This window comes from Macaca mulatta, chromosome 17 (assembly GCF_049350105.2).
Source record: "Macaca mulatta isolate MMU2019108-1 chromosome 17, T2T-MMU8v2.0, whole genome shotgun sequence".
NCBI lineage: Eukaryota > Metazoa > Chordata > Mammalia > Primates > Cercopithecidae > Macaca > Macaca mulatta.
In genome coordinates this window covers 47,808,723-47,826,329 of record NC_133422.1, presented here as the reverse complement: position 1 = coordinate 47,826,329, position 17,607 = coordinate 47,808,723, and positions in this window count along the sequence as shown.

Here is a 17,607-nt window from a genome sequence, read left to right as displayed (position 1 = left end):
TTTTCACCAAAGGCCTCTATGGGCTCCCAAATATCCCTTTGCCAATTCCACAAGAACTGTCTTAGCGAAAGGCTTCTTGAGTGGAAAGCTGTAACTCTGTGAGATGATTTCACAGAACACAAAGAAGTTTCTCAGAAAGCTTCTTTCTCTTTGTTATCGGAGGATATTTCCTTTGGCCCTATAGTCTTCAAAGGGATCCGAAATATCTGTTCTCAGATTCCACAGAAATAAGGCTAGCAAAGAGATCCACGAAATACAGATGTAACTCTGTGAGTGGAAGTCAAACATCACAGGGCAGTTTCTCAGAAAGCTTCTTTCCAGATTTCATCTGAGGATATTTCCTTTTTCACCATAGCCCTCTATGGGCTTCCAAATATCCCTTTGCCAATTCCACAAGAACTGTCTTAGCGAAAGGCGTCTTGGAAGGAAAGCTGTAACTCTGTGAGATGATTTCACAGAACACAAAGAAGTTTCTCAGAAAGCTTCTTTCTCTTTGTTATCGGAGGATATTTCCTTTGACCCTATAGTCTTCAAAGGGATCCGAAATATCTGTTCTCAGATTCCACAGAAATAAGGCTAGCAAAGAGATCCACGAAATACAGATGTAACTCTGTGAGTGGAAGTCACACATCACAGAGCAGTTTCTCAGAAAGCTTCTTTCCAGATTTCATCTGAGGATATTTCCTTTTTCACCATAGCCCTCTATGGGCTTCCAAATATCACTTTGCCAATTCCACAAGAACTGTCTAAGGGAAAGGCTTCTTGAAGGGAAAGCTGTAACTCTGTGAGATGATTTCACAGAACACAAAGAAGTTTCTCAGAAAGCATCTTTCTCTTTGTTATCGGAGGATATTTCCTTTGGCCCTATAGTCTTCAAAGGGATCCGAAATATCTGTTCTCAGATTCCACAGAAATAAGGCTAGCAAAGAGATCCACGAAATACAGATGTAACTCTGTGAGATGAATTAAAAGAACACTAAGCAGTTTCTCAGAAAACTTCTTTCCAGATTCCATCTGAGGATATTTCCTTTTTCACCATAGGCCTCTATGGGCTTCCAAAAATCACTTTGCCAATTCCGCAAGAACTGTCTAAGAGAAAGGCTTCTTGAAGGGAAAGCTGTAACTCTGTGAGATGATTTCACAGAACACAAAGAAGTTTCTGAGAAAGCTTCTTTCTCTTTGTTATCGGAGGATATTTCCTTTGGCCCTATAGTCTTCAAAGGGATCCGAAATATCTGTCCTCGGATTCCACAGAAATAAGGCTAGCAAAGAGATCCACGAAATACAGATGTAACTCTGTGAGATGAATTAACAGAACACTAAGCAGTTTGTCAGAAAGCTTCTTTCCAGATTCCATCTGAGGATATTTCCTTTTTCACCATAGGCCTCTATGGCCTCTGAAATATCCCTTTGCCAATTCCACAAGAACTGTCTTAGCGAAAGGCTTCTTGAGGGGAAAGCTGTAACTCTGTGAGATGATTTCACAGAACACAAAGAAGTTTCTCAGAAAGCTTCTTTCTCTATGTTATCGGAGGATATTTCCTTTGGCCCTATAGTCTTCAAACGGATCCGAAATATCTGTTCTCAGACTCCACAGAAATAAGGCTAGCAAAGAGATCCACGAAATACAGATGTAACTCTGTGAGTGGAAGTCACACATCACAGAGCAGTTTCTCAGAAAGCTTCTTTCCAGATTTCATCTGAGGATATTTCCTTTTTCAACATAGGCTTGTGTGGGCTCCCAAATATCACTTTGCCAATTCCACAACAACTGTCTCAGCGAAAGGCTTCTTGAGTGGAAAGCTGTAACTCTGTGAGATGATTTCACAGAACACAAAGAAGTTTCTCAGAAAGCTTCTTTCTCTTTGTTATCGGAGGATATTTCCTTTGGCCCTATAGTCTTCAAAGGGATCCGAAATATCTGTTCCCGGATTCCACAGAAATAAGGCTAGCAAAGAGATCCACGAAATACAGATGTAACTCTGTGAGTGGAAGTCACACATCACAGGGCAGTTTCTCAGAAAGCTTCTTTCCAGATTTCATCTGAGGATATTTCCTTTTTCACCATAGCCCTCTATGGGCTTCCAAATATCCCTTTGCCAATTCCACAAGAACTGTCTTAGCGAAAGGCGTCTTGAAGGGAAAGCTGTAACTCTGTGAGATGATTTCACAGAACACAAAGAAGTTTCTCAGAAAGCTTCTTTCTCTTTGTTATCGGAGGATATTTCCTTTGACCCTATAGTCTTCAAAGGGATCCGAAATATCTGTTCTCAGATTCCACAGAAATAAGGCTAGCAAAGAGATCCACGAAATACAGATGTAACTCTGTGAGTGGAAGTCACACATCACAGAGCAGTTTCTCAGAAAGCTTCTTTCCAGATTTCATCTGAGGATATTTCCTTTTTCACCATAGCCCTCTATGGGCTTCCAAATATCACTTTGCCAATTCCACAAGAACTGTCTAAGAGAAAGGCTTCTTGAAGGGAAAGCTGTAACTCTGTGAGATGGTTTCACAGAACACAAAGAAGTTTCTCAGAAAGCTTCTTTCTCTTTGTTATCGGAGGATATTTCCTTTGGCCCTATAGTCTTCAAAGGGATCCGAAATATCTGTTCTCAGATTCCACAGAAATAAGGCTAGCAAAGAGATCCACGAAATACAGATGTAACTCTGTGAGATGAATTAACAGAACACTAAGCAGTTTCTCAGAAAGCTTCTTTCCAGATTCCATCTGAGGATATTTCCTTTTTCACCATAGGCCTCTATGGGATCTGAAATATCCCTTTGCCAATTCCACAAGAACTGTCTTAGCGAAAGGCTTCTTGAGGGGAAAGCTGTAACTCTGTGAGATGATTTCACAGAACACAAAGAAGTTTCTCAGAAATCTTCTTTCTCTTTGTTATCGGAGGATATTTCCTTTGGCCCTATAGTCTTCAAAGGGATCCGAAATATCGGTTCTCAGAATCCACAGAAATAAGGCTAGCAAAGAGATCCACGAAATACAGATGTAACTCTGTGAGTGGAAGTCACACATCACAGGGCAGTTTCTCAGAAAGCTTCTTTCCAGATTTCATCTGAGGATATTTCCTTTTTCACCATAGCCCTCTATGGGCTTCCAAATATCACTTTGCCAATTCCACAAGAACTGTCTTAGCGAAAGGCTTCTTGAGGGAAAGCTGTAACTCTGTGAGATGATTTCACAGAACAGAAAGAAGTTTCTCAGAAAGCTTCTTTCTCTTTGTTATCGGAGGGTATTTCCTTTGGCCCTATAGTCTTCAAAGGGATCCGAAATATCTGTTCTCAGATTCCACAGAAATAAGGCTAGCAAAGAGATCCACGAAATACAGATGTAACTCTGTGAGATGAATTAACAGAACAATAAGCAGTTTCTCAGAAAGCTTCTTTCCAGATTTCATCTGAGGATATTTCCTTTTTCAACATAGGCCTGTGTGGGCTCCAAAATATCACTTTGCTAATTCCACAAGAACTGTCTTAGCGAAAGGCTTCTTGAGGGGAAAGCTGTAACTCTGTGAGATGATTTCACAGAACACAAAGAAGTTTCTCAGAAAGCTTCTTTCTCTTTGTTATCGCAGGATATTTCCTTTGACCCTATAGTTTTCAAAGGGATCCGAAATATCTGTTCTCAGATTCCAGAGAAATAAGGCTAGCAAAGAGATCCACGAAATACAGATGTAACTCTGTGAGTGGAAGTCAAACATCACAGGGCAGTTTCTCAGAAAGCTTCTTTCCAGATTCCATCTGAGGATATTTCCTTTTTCACCATAGGCCTCTATGGGCTCTGAAAGATCCCTTTGCCAATTCCACAAGAACTGTCTTAGTGAAAGGCTTCTTGAGGCGAAAGCTGTAACTCTGTGAGATGATTTCACAGAACACAAAGAAGTTTCTCAGAAAGCTTCTTTCTCTTTGTTATCGGAGGATATTTCCTTTGGCCCTATAGTCTTCAAAGGGATCCGAAATATCTGTTCTCAGATTCCACAGAAATAAAGCTAGCAAAGAGATCCACGAAATACAGATGTAACTCTGTGAGTGGAAGTCACACATAACAGAGCAGTTTCTCAGAAAGCTTCTTTCCAGATTTCATCTGAGGATATTTCCTTTTTCAACATAGGTCTGCGTGGGCTCCCAAATATCACTTTGCCAATTCCACAAGAACTGTCTTAGCGAAAGGCTTCTTGAGGGGAAAGCTGTAACTCTGTGAGATGATTTCACAGAACACAAAGAAGGTTCTCAGAAAGCTTCTTTCTCTTTGTTATCGGAGGATATTTCCTTTGGCCCTATAGTCTTCAAAGGGATCCGAAATATCTGTTCTCAGATTCCACAGAAATAAGGCTAGCAAAGAGATCCACGAAATACAGATGTAACTCTGTGAGTGGAAGTCACACATAACAGAGCAGTTTCTCAGAAAGCTTCTTTCCAGATTTCATCTGAGGATATTTCCTTTTACACCATAGCCCTCTATGGGCTTCCAAATATCCCTTTGCCAATTCCACAAGAACTGTCTTAGCGAAAGGCTTCTTGAGGGGAAAGCTGTAACTCTGTGAGATGATTTCACAGAACACAAAGAAGTTTCTCAGAAAGCTTCTTTCTCTTTGTTATCGGAGGATATTTCCTTTGGCCCTATAGTCTTCAAAGGGATCCGAAATATCTGTTCTCAGATTCCACAGAAATAAGGCTAGCAAAGAGATCCACGAAATACAGATGTAATTCTGTGAGATGAATCAACAGAACACTAAGCAGTTTCTCAGAAAGCTTCTTTCCAGATTTCATCTGAGGATATTTCCTTTTTCACCAAAGTCCTGTAGGGGCTCCCAAATATCACTTTGCCAATTCCACAAGAACTGTCTCAGCGAAAGGCGTCTTGAGTGGAAAGCTGTAACTCTGTGAGATGATTTCACAGAACACAAAGAAGTTTCTCAGAAAGCTTCTTTCTCTTTGTTATCGGAGGATATTTCCTTTGGCCCTATAGTCTTCAAAGGGATCCGAAATATCTGTTCTCGGATTCCACAGAAATAAGGCTAGCAAAGAGATCCACGAAATACAGATGTAACTCTGTGAGATGAATTAACAGAACACTAAGCAGTTTCTCAGAAAGCTTCTTTCCAGATTTCATCTGAGGATATTTCCTTTTTCACCATAGGCCTCTATGGGCTTCGAAATATCCCTTTGCCAATTCCACAAGAACTGTCTTAGCGAAAGGCTTCTTGAGTGGAAAACTGTAACTCTGTGAGATGATTTCACAGAACACAAAGAAGTTTCTCAGAAAGCTTCTTTATCTTTGTTATCGGAGGATATTTCCTTTGGCCCTATAGTCTTCAAAGGGATCCGAAATATCTGTTCTCAGATTCCACAGAAATAAGGCTAGCAAAGAGATCCACGAAATACAGATGTAACTCTGTGAGTGGAAGTCACACATCACAGGGCAGTTTCTCAGAAAGCTTCTTTCCAGATTTCATCTGAGGATATTTCCTTTTTCACCATAGCCCTCTATGGGCTTCCAAATATCCCTTTGCCAATTCCACAAGAACTGTCTTAGCGAAAGGCGTCTTGAAGGGAAAGCTGTAACTCTGTGAGATGATTTCACAGAACACAAAGAAGTTTCTCAGAAAGCTTCTTTCTCTTTGTTATCGCAGGATATTTCCTTTGACCCTATAGTCTTCAAAGGGATCCTAAATATCTGTTCTCAGATTCCACAGAAATAAGGCTAGCAAAGAGATCCACGAAATACAGATGTAACTCTGTGAGTGGAAGTCACACATCACAGAGCAGTTTCTCAGAAAGCTTCTTTCCAGATTTCATCTGGGGATATTTCCTTTTTCACCATAGCCCTCTATGGGCTTCCAAATATCACTTTGCCAATTCCACAAGAACTGTCTAAGGGAAAGGCTTCTTGAAGGGAAAGCTGTAACTCTGTGAGATGATTTCACAGAACACAAAGAAGTTTCTCAGAAAGCCTCTTTCTCTTTGTTATCGGAGGATATTTCCTTTGGCCCTATAGTCTTCAAAGGGATCCGAAATATCTGTTCTCAGATTCCACAGAAATAAGGCTAGCAAAGAGATCCACGAAATACAGATGTAACTCTGTGAGATGAATTAACAGAACACTAAGCAGTTTCTCAGAAAACTTCTTTCCAGATTCCATCTGAGGATATTTCCTTTTTCACCATAGGCCTCTATGGGCTCTGAAATAACCCTTTGCCAATTCCACAAGAACTGTCTTAGCGAAAGGCTTCTTGAGGGGAAAGCTATAACTCTGTGAGATGATTTCACAGAACAGAAAGAAGTTTCTCAGAAAGCTTCTTTCTCTTTGTTATCGGAGGATATTTCCTTTGGCCCTATAGTCTTCAAAGGGATCCGAAATATCTGTTCTCAGAATCCACAGAAATAAGGCTAGCAAAGAGATCCACGAAATACAGATGTAACTCTGTGAGTGGAAGTCAACATCACAGAGCAGTTTCTCAGAAAGCTTCTTTCCAGATTTCATCTGAGGATATTTCCTTTTTCACCATAGCCCTCTATGGGCTTGCAAATATCACTTTGCCAATTCCACAAGAACTGTCTTAGCGAAAGGCTTCTTGAGGGGAAAGCTGTAACTCTGTGAGATGATTTCACAGAACAGAAAGAGGTTTCTCAGAAAGCTTCTTTCTCTTTGTTATCGGAGGATATTTCCTTTGTCCCTATAGTCATCAAAGGGATCCGAAATATCTGTTCTCAGATTCCACAGAAATAAGGCTAGCAAAGAGATCCACGAAATACAGATGTAACTCTGTGAGGTGAATTAACAGAACAATAAGCAGTTTCTCAGAAAGCTTGTTTCCAGATTTCATCTGAGGATATTTCCTTTTTCAACATAGGCCTGTGTGGGCTCCCAAATATCACTTTGCCAATTCCACAAGAACTGTCTTAGCGAAAGGCTTCTTGAGGGGAAAGCTGTAACTCTGTGAGATGATTTCACAGAACACAAAGAAGTTTCTCAGAAAGCTTCTTTCTCTTTGTTATCGCAGGATATTTCCTTTGGCCCTATAGTCTTCAAAGGGATACGAAATATCTGTTCTCAGATTCCACAGAAATAAGGCTAGCAAAGAGATCCACGAAATACAGATGTAACTCTGTGAGTGGAAGTCACACATAACAGAGCAGTTTCTCAGAAAGCTTCTTTCCTGATTTCATCTGAGGATATTTCCTTTTTCACCATAGCTCTCTATGGGCTTCCAAATATCCCTTTGCCAATTCCACAAGAACTGTCTTAGCGAAAGGCTTCTTGAGGGGAAAGCTGTAACTCTGTGAGATGATTTCACAGAACACAAAGAAGTTTCTCAGAAAGCTTCTTTCTCTTTGTTATCGGAGGATATTTCCTTTGACACTATAGTCTTCAAAGGGATCCGAAATATCTGTTCTCAGATTCCACAGAAATAAGGCTAGCAAAGAGATCCACGAAATACAGATGTAACTCTGTGAGTGGAAGTCACACATCACAGAGCAGTTTCTCAGAAAGCTTCTTTCCAGATTTCATCTGAGGATATTTCCTTTTTCACCATAGCCCTCTATGGGCTTCCAAAAATCACTTTGCCAATTCCGCAAGAACTGTCTAAGAGAAAGGCTTCTTGAAGGGAAAGCTGTAACTCTGTGAGATGATTTCACAGAACACAAAGAAGTTTCTGAGAAAGCTTCTTTCTCTTTGTTATCGGAGGATATTTCCTTTGGCCCTATAGTCTTCAAAGGGATCCGAAATATCTGTTCTCGGATTCCACAGAAATAAGGCTAGCAAAGAGATCCACGAAATACAGATGTAACTCTGTGAGATGAATTAACAGAACACTAAGCAGTTTGTCAGAAAGCTTCTTTCCAGATTTCATCTGAGGATATTTCCTTTTTCACCAAAGGCCTCTATGGGCTCCCAAATATCCCTTTGCCAATTCCACAAGAACTGTCTTAGCGAAAGGCTTCTTGAGTGGAAAGCTGTAACTCTGTGAGATGATTTCACAGAACACAAAGAAGTTTCTCAGAAAGCTTCTTTCTCTTTGCTATCGGAGGATATTTCCTTTGGCCCTATAGTCTTCAAAGGGATCCGAAATATCTGTTCTCAGATTCCACAGAAATAAGGCTAGCAAAGAGATCCACGAAATACATATGTAACTCTGTGAGATGAATTAACAGAACACCAAGCAGTTTCTCAGAAAGCTTCTTTCCAGATTCCATCTGAGGATATTTCCTTTTTCAACATAGGCCTCTATGGGCTCTGAAATATCCCTTTGCCAATTCCACAAGAACTGTCTTAGCGAAAGGCTTCTTGAGGGGAAAGCTGTAACTCTGTGACATGATTTCACAGAACACAAAGAAGTTTCTCAGAAAGCTTCTTTCTCTTTGTTATCGGAGGATATTTCCTTTGGCCCTATAGTCTTCAAACGGATCCGAAATATCTGTTCTCAGAATCCACAGAAATAAGGCTAGCAAAGAGATCCACGAAATACAGATGTAACTCTGTGAGTGGAAGTCACACATCACAGAGCAGTTTCTCAGAAAGCTTCTTTCCAGATTTCATCTGAGGATATTTCCTTTTTCAACATAGGCTTGTGTGGGCTCCCAAATATCACTTTGCCAATTCCACAACAACTGTCTCAGCGAAAGGCTTCTTGAGTGGAAAGCTGTAACTCTGTGAGATGATTTCACAGAACACAAAGAAGTTTCTCAGAAAGCTTCTTTCTCTTTGTTATCGGAGGATATTTCCTTTGGCCCTATAGTCTTCAAAGGGATCCGAAATATCTGTTCTCGGATTCCACAGAAATAAGGCTAGCAAAGAGATCCACGAAATACAGATGTAACTCTGTGAGATGAATTAACAGAACACTAAGCCGTTTCTCAGAAAGCTTCTTTCCAGATTTCATCTGAGGATATTTCCTTTTTCACCACAGGCCTCTATGGGCTTCGAAATATCCCTTTGCCAATTCCACAAGAACTGTCTTAGCGAAAGGCTTCTTGAGTGGAAAGCTGTAACTCTGTGAGATGATTTCACAGAACACAAAGAAGTTTCTCAGAAAGCTTCTTTCTCTTTGTTATCGGAAGATATTTCCTTTGGCCCTATAGTCTTCAAACGGATCCGAAATATCTGTTCTCAGATTCCACAGAAATAAGGCTAGCAAAGAGATCCACGAAATACAGATGTAACTCTGTGAGTGGAAGTCACACATCACAGGGCAGTTTCTCAGAAAGCTTCTTTCCAGATTTCATCTGAGGATATTTCCTTTTTCACCGTAGCCCTCTATGGGCTTCCAAATATCCCTTTGCCAATTCCACAAGAACTGTCTTAGCGAAAGGCGTCTTGAAGGGAAAGCTGTAACTCTGTGAGATGATTTCACAGAACACAAAGAAGTTTCTCAGAAAGCTTCTTTCTCTTTGTTATCGGAGGATATTTCCTTTGACCCTATAGTCTTCAAAGGGATCCGAAATATCTGTTCTCAGATTCCACAGAAATAAGGCTAGCAAAGAGATCCACGAAATACAGATGTAACTCTGTGAGTGGAAGTCACACATCACAGAGCAGTTTCTCAGAAAGCTTCTTTCCAGATTTCATCTGAGGATATTTCCTTTTTCAACATAGGCTTGTGTGGGCTCCCAAATATCACTTTGCCAATTCCACAACAACTGTCTCAGCGAAAGGCTTCTTGAGTGGAAAGCTGTAACTCTGTGAGATGATTTCACAGAACACAAAGAAGTTTCTCAGAAAGCTTCTTTCTCTTTGTTATCGGAGGATATTTCCTTTACCCTATAGTCTTCAAAGGGATCCGAAATATCTGTTCCCGGATTCCACAGAAATAAGGCTAGCAAAGAGATCCACGAAATACAGATGTAACTCTGTGAGATGAATTAACAGAACACTAAGCAGTTTCTCAGAAAGCTTCTTTCCAGATTTCATCTGAGGATATTTCCTTTTTCACCATAGGCCTCTATGGGCTTCGAAATATCCCTTTGCCAATTCCACAAGAACTGTCTTAGCGAAAGGCTTCTTGAGTGGAAAGCTGTAACTCTGTGAGATGATTTCACAGAACACAAAGAAGTTTCTCAGAAAGCTTCCTTCTCTTTGTTATCGGAAGATATTTCCTTTGGCCCTATAGTCTTCAAAGGGATCCGAAATATCTGTTCTCAGATTCCACAGAAATAAGGCTAGCAAAGAGATCCACGAAATACAGATGTAACTCTGTGAGTGGAAGTCACACATCACAGGGCAGTTTCTCAGAAAGCTTCTTTCCAGATTTCATCTGAGGATATTTCCTTTTTCACCATAGCCCTCTATGGGCTTCCAAATATCCCTTTGCCAATTCCACAAGAACTGTCTTAGCGAAAGGCGTCTTGAAGGGAAAGCTGTAACTCTGTGAGATGATTTCACAGAACACAAAGAAGTTTCTCAGAAAGCTTCTTTCTCTTTGTTATCGGAGGATATTTCCTTTGACCCTATAGTCTTCAAAGGGATCCGAAATATCTGTTCTCAGATTCCACAGAAATAAGGCTAGCAAAGAGATCCACGAAATACAGATGTAACTCTGTGATATGAATTAACAGAACACTAAGCAGTTTGTCAGAAAGCTTCTTTCCAGATTTCATCTGAGGATATTTCCTTTTTCACCAAAGGCCTCTATGGGCTCCCAAATATCCCTTTGCCAATTCCACAAGAACTGTCTTAGCGAAAGGCTTCTTGAGTGGAAAGCTGTAACTCTGTGAGATGATTTCACAGAACACAAAGAAGTTTCTCAGAAAGCTTCTTTCTCTTTGTTATCGGAGGATATTTCCTTTGGCCCTATAGTCTTCAAAGGGATCCGAAATATCTGTTCTCAGATTCCACAGAAATAAGGCTAGCAAAGAGATCCACGAAATACAGATGTAACTCTGTGAGTGGAAGTCACACATCACAGGGCAGTTTCTCAGAAAGCTTCTTTCCAGATTTCATCTGAGGATATTTCCTTTTTCACCATAGCCCTCTATGGGCTTCCAAATATCCCTTTGCCAATTCCACAAGAACTGTCTTAGCGAAAGGCGTCTTGGAAGGAAAGCTGTAACTCTGTGAGATGATTTCACAGAACACAAAGAAGTTTCTCAGAAAGCTTCTTTCTCTTTGTTATCGGAGGATATTTCCTTTGACCCTATAGTCTTCAAAGGGATCCGAAATATCTGTTCTCAGATTCCACAGAAATAAGGCTAGCAAAGAGATCCACGAAATACAGATGTAACTCTGTGAGTGGAAGTCACACATCACAGAGCAGTTTCTCAGAAAGCTTCTTTCCAGATTTCATCTGAGGATATTTCCTTTTTCACCATAGCCCTCTATGGGCTTCCAAATATCACTTTGCCAATTCCACAAGAACTGTCTAAGGGAAAGGCTTCTTGAAGGGAAAGCTGTAACTCTGTGAGATGATTTCACAGAACACAAAGAAGTTTCTCAGAAAGCATCTTTCTCTTTGTTATCGGAGGATATTTCCTTTGGCCCTATAGTCTTCAAAGGGATCCGAAATATCTGTTCTCAGATTCCACAGAAATAAGGCTAGCAAAGAGATCCACGAAATACAGATGTAACTCTGTGAGATGAATTAAAAGAACACTAAGCAGTTTCTCAGAAAACTTCTTTCCAGATTCCATCTGAGGATATTTCCTTTTTCACCATAGGCCTCTATGGGCTTCCAAAAATCACTTTGCCAATTCCGCAAGAACTGTCTAAGAGAAAGGCTTCTTGAAGGGAAAGCTGTAACTCTGTGAGATGATTTCACAGAACACAAAGAAGTTTCTGAGAAAGCTTCTTTCTCTTTGTTATCGGAGGATATTTCCTTTGGCCCTATAGTCTTCAAAGGGATCCGAAATATCTGTCCTCGGATTCCACAGAAATAAGGCTAGCAAAGAGATCCACGAAATACAGATGTAACTCTGTGAGATGAATTAACAGAACACTAAGCAGTTTGTCAGAAAGCTTCTTTCCAGATTCCATCTGAGGATATTTCCTTTTTCACCATAGGCCTCTATGGCCTCTGAAATATCCCTTTGCCAATTCCACAAGAACTGTCTTAGCGAAAGGCTTCTTGAGGGGAAAGCTGTAACTCTGTGAGATGATTTCACAGAACACAAAGAAGTTTCTCAGAAAGCTTCTTTCTCTATGTTATCGGAGGATATTTCCTTTGGCCCTATAGTCTTCAAACGGATCCGAAATATCTGTTCTCAGACTCCACAGAAATAAGGCTAGCAAAGAGATCCACGAAATACAGATGTAACTCTGTGAGTGGAAGTCACACATCACAGAGCAGTTTCTCAGAAAGCTTCTTTCCAGATTTCATCTGAGGATATTTCCTTTTTCAACATAGGCTTGTGTGGGCTCCCAAATATCACTTTGCCAATTCCACAACAACTGTCTCAGCGAAAGGCTTCTTGAGTGGAAAGCTGTAACTCTGTGAGATGATTTCACAGAACACAAAGAAGTTTCTCAGAAAGCTTCTTTCTCTTTGTTATCGGAGGATATTTCCTTTGGCCCTATAGTCTTCAAAGGGATCCGAAATATCTGTTCCCGGATTCCACAGAAATAAGGCTAGCAAAGAGATCCACGAAATACAGATGTAACTCTGTGAGATGAATTAACAGAACACTAAGCAGTTTCTCAGAAAGCTTCTTTCCAGATTTCATCTGAGGATATTTCCTTTTTCACCATAGGCCTCTATGGGCTTCGAAATATCCCTTTGCCAATTCCACAAGAACTGTCTTAGCGAAAGGCTTCTTGAGTGGAAAGCTGTAACTCTGTGAGATGATTTCACAGAACACAAAGAAGTTTCTCAGAAAGCTTCTTTCTCTTTGTTATCGGAAGATATTTCCTTTGGCCCTATAGTCTTCAAAGGGATCCGAAATATCTGTTCTCAGATTCCACAGAAATAAGGCTAGCAAAGAGATCCACGAAATACAGATGTAACTCTGTGAGTGGAAGTCACACATCACAGGGCAGTTTCTCAGAAAGCTTCTTTCCAGATTTCATCTGAGGATATTTCCTTTTTCACCATAGCCCTCTATGGGCTTCCAAATATCCCTTTGCCAATTCCACAAGAACTGTCTTAGCGAAAGGCGTCTTGAAGGGAAAGCTGTAACTCTGTGAGATGATTTCACAGAACACAAAGAAGTTTCTCAGAAAGCTTCTTTCTCTTTGTTATCGGAGGATATTTCCTTTGACCCTATAGTCTTCAAAGGGATCCGAAATATCTGTTCTCAGATTCCACAGAAATAAGGCTAGCAAAGAGATCCACGAAATACAGATGTAACTCTGTGAGTGGAAGTCACACATCACAGAGCAGTTTCTCAGAAAGCTTCTTTCCAGATTTCATCTGAGGATATTTCCTTTTTCACCATAGCCCTCTATGGGCTTCCAAATATCACTTTGCCAATTCCACAAGAACTGTCTAAGAGAAAGGCTTCTTGAAGGGAAAGCTGTAACTCTGTGAGATGGTTTCACAGAACACAAAGAAGTTTCTCAGAAAGCTTCTTTCTCTTTGTTATCGGAGGATATTTCCTTTGGCCCTATAGTCTTCAAAGGGATCCGAAATATCTGTTCTCAGATTCCACAGAAATAAGGCTAGCAAAGAGATCCACGAAATACAGATGTAACTCTGTGAGATGAATTAACAGAACACTAAGCAGTTTCTCAGAAAGCTTCTTTCCAGATTCCATCTGAGGATATTTCCTTTTTCACCATAGGCCTCTATGGGATCTGAAATATCCCTTTGCCAATTCCACAAGAACTGTCTTAGCGAAAGGCTTCTTGAGGGGAAAGCTGTAACTCTGTGAGATGATTTCACAGAACACAAAGAAGTTTCTCAGAAATCTTCTTTCTCTTTGTTATCGGAGGATATTTCCTTTGGCCCTATAGTCTTCAAAGGGATCCGAAATATCGGTTCTCAGAATCCACAGAAATAAGGCTAGCAAAGAGATCCACGAAATACAGATGTAACTCTGTGAGTGGAAGTCACACATCACAGGGCAGTTTCTCAGAAAGCTTCTTTCCAGATTTCATCTGAGGATATTTCCTTTTTCACCATAGCCCTCTATGGGCTTCCAAATATCACTTTGCCAATTCCACAAGAACTGTCTTAGCGAAAGGCTTCTTGAGGGAAAGCTGTAACTCTGTGAGATGATTTCACAGAACAGAAAGAAGTTTCTCAGAAAGCTTCTTTCTCTTTGTTATCGGAGGGTATTTCCTTTGGCCCTATAGTCTTCAAAGGGATCCGAAATATCTGTTCTCAGATTCCACAGAAATAAGGCTAGCAAAGAGATCCACGAAATACAGATGTAACTCTGTGAGATGAATTAACAGAACAATAAGCAGTTTCTCAGAAAGCTTCTTTCCAGATTTCATCTGAGGATATTTCCTTTTTCAACATAGGCCTGTGTGGGCTCCAAAATATCACTTTGCTAATTCCACAAGAACTGTCTTAGCGAAAGGCTTCTTGAGGGGAAAGCTGTAACTCTGTGAGATGATTTCACAGAACACAAAGAAGTTTCTCAGAAAGCTTCTTTCTCTTTGTTATCGGAGGATATTTCCTTTGGCCCTATAGTCTTCAAAGGGATCCGAAATATCTGTTATCAGATTCCACAGAAATAAGGCTAGCAAAGAGATCCACGAAATACAGATGTAACTCTGTGAGTGGAAGTCACACATAACAGAGCAGTTTCTCAGAAAGCTTCTTTCCTGATTTTATCTGAGGATATTTCCTTTTTCACCATAGCCCTCTATGGGCTTCCAAATATCCCTTTGCCAATTCCACAAGAACTGTCTTAGCGAAAGGCTTCTTGAGGGGAAAGCTGTAACTCTGTGAGATGATTTCACAGAACACAAAGAAGTTTCTCAGAGAGCTTCTTTCTCTTTGTTATCGGAGGATATTTCCTTTGACCCTATAGTCTTCAAAGGGATCCGAAATATCTGTTCTCAGATTCCACAGAAATAAGGCTAGCAAAGAGATCCACGAAATACAGATGTAACTCTGTGAGTGGAAGTCACACATCACAGAGCAGTTTCTCAGAAAGCTTCTTTCCAGATTTCATGTGAGGATATTTCCTTTTTCACCATAGCCCTCTATGGGCTTCCAAAAATCACTTTGCCAATTCCGCATGAACTGTCTAAGAGAAAGGCTTCTTGAAGGGAAAGCTGTCACTCTGTGAGATGATTTCACAGAACACAAAGAAGTTTCTCAGAAAGCTTCTTTCTCTTTGTTATCGGAGGATATTTCCTTTGGCCCTATAGTCTTCAAAGGGATCCGAAGTATCTGTTCTCGGATTCCACAGAAATAAGGTTAGCAAAGAGATCCACGAAATACAGATGTAACTCTGTGAGATGAATTAACAGAACACTAAGCAGTTTCTCAGAAAGCTTCTTTCCAGATTTCATCTGAGGATATTTCCTTTTTCACCATAGGCCTCTATGGGCTCCCAAATATCCCTTTGCCAATTCCACAAGAACTGTCTTAGCGAAAGGCTTCTTGAGTGGAAAGCTGTAACTCTGTGAGATGATTTCACAGAACACAAAGAAGTTTTTCAGAAAGCTTCTTTCTCTTTGTTATCGGAGGATATTTCCTTTGGCCCTATAGTCTTCAAAGGGATCCGAAATATCTGTTCTCAGATTCCACAGAAATAAGGCTAGCAAAGAGATCCACGAAATACAGATGTAACTCTGTGAGATGAATTAACAGAACATTAAGCAGTTTCTCAGAAAGCTTCTTTCCAGATTCCATCTGAGGATATTTCCTTTTTCACCATAGGCCTCTATGGGCTTCCAAATATCCCTTTGCCAATTCCACAAGAACTGTCTTAGCGAAAGACTTCTTGAGTGGAAAGCTGTAACTCTGTGAGATGATTTCACAGAACAGAAAGAAGTTTCTCAGAAAGCTTCTTTCTCTTTGTTATCGGAGGATATTTCCTTTGGCCCTATAGTCTTCAAAGGGATCCGAAATATCTGTTCTCAGAATCCACAGAAATAAGGCTAGCAAAGAGATCCACGAAATACAGATGTAACTCTGTGAGTGGAAGTCACACATCACAGAGCAGTTTCTCAGAAAGCTTCTTTCCAGATTTCATCTGAGGATATTTCCTTTTTCAACATAGGCTTGTGTGGGCTCCCAAATATCACTTTGCCAATTCCACAAGAATTGTCTTAGCGAAAGGCTTCTTGAGTGGAAAGCTGTAACTCTGTGAGATGATTTCACAGAACACAAAGAAGTTTCTCAGAAAGCTTCTTTCTCTTTGTTATCGGAGGATATTTCCTTTGGCCGTAAAGTCTTCAAAGGAATCCGAAATATCTGTTCTCAGATTCCACAGAAATAAGGCTAGCAAAGAGATCCACGAAATACAGATGTAACTCTGTGAGTGGAAGTCACACATAACAGAGCAGTTTCTCAGAAAGTTTCTTTCCACATTTCATCTGAGGATATTTCCTTTTTCACCATAGTCCTGTAGGGGCTCCCAAATATCACTTTGCCAATTCCACAAGAACTGTCTCAGCGAAACGCTTCTTGAGTGGGAAGCTGTAACTCTGTGAGATGATTTCACAGAACACAAAGAAGTTTCTCAGAAAGCTTCTTTCTCTTTGTTATCGGAGGATATTTCCTTTGGTCCTATAGTCTTCAAAGGGATCCGAAATATCTGTTCTCGGATTCCACAGAAATAAGGCTAGCAAAGAGATCCACGAAATACAGATGTAACTCTGTGAGATAATTAAGAGAACACTAAGCAGTTTCTCAGAAAGCTTCTTTCCAGATTTCATCTGAGGATATTTCCTTTTTCACCATAGGCCTCTAGGGGCTTCCAAATCTCCCTTTGCCAATTCCACAAGAACTGTCTTAACGAAAGGCTTCTTGAGTGGAAAGCTGTAACTCTGTGAGATGATTTTACAGAACACAAAGAAGTTTCTCAGAAAGCTTCTTTCTCTTTGTTATCGGAGGATATTTCCTTTGGCCCTATAGTCTTCAAAGGGATCCGAAATATCTGTTCTCAGATTCCAGAGAAATAAGGCTAGCAAAGAGATCCACGAAATACAGATGTAACTCTGTGAGTGGAAGTCACACATCACAGGGCCGTTTCTCAGAAAGCTTCTTTCCAGATTTCATCTGAGGATATTTCCTTTTTCACCATAGCCCTCTATGGGCTTCCAAATATCCCTTTGCCAATTCCACAAGAACTGTCTTAGCGAAAGGCGTCTTGAAGGGAAAGCTGTAACTCTGTGAGATGATTTCACAGAACACAAACAAGTTTCTCAGAAAGCTTCTTTCTCTTTGTTATCGGAGGATATTTCCTTTGACCCTATAGTCTTCAAAGGGATCCGAAATATCTGTTCTCAGATTCCACAGAAATAAGGCTAGCAAAGAGATCCACGAAATACAGATGTAACTCTGTGAGATGAATTAACAGAACACTAAGCAGTTTCTCAGAAAGCTTCTTTCCAGATTCCATCTGAGGATATTTCCTTTTTCACCATAGGCCTCTATGGGATCTGAAATATCCCTTTGCCAATTCCACAAGAACTGTCTTAGCGAAAGGCTTCTTGAGGGGAAAGCTGTAACTCTGTGAGATGATTTCACAGAACA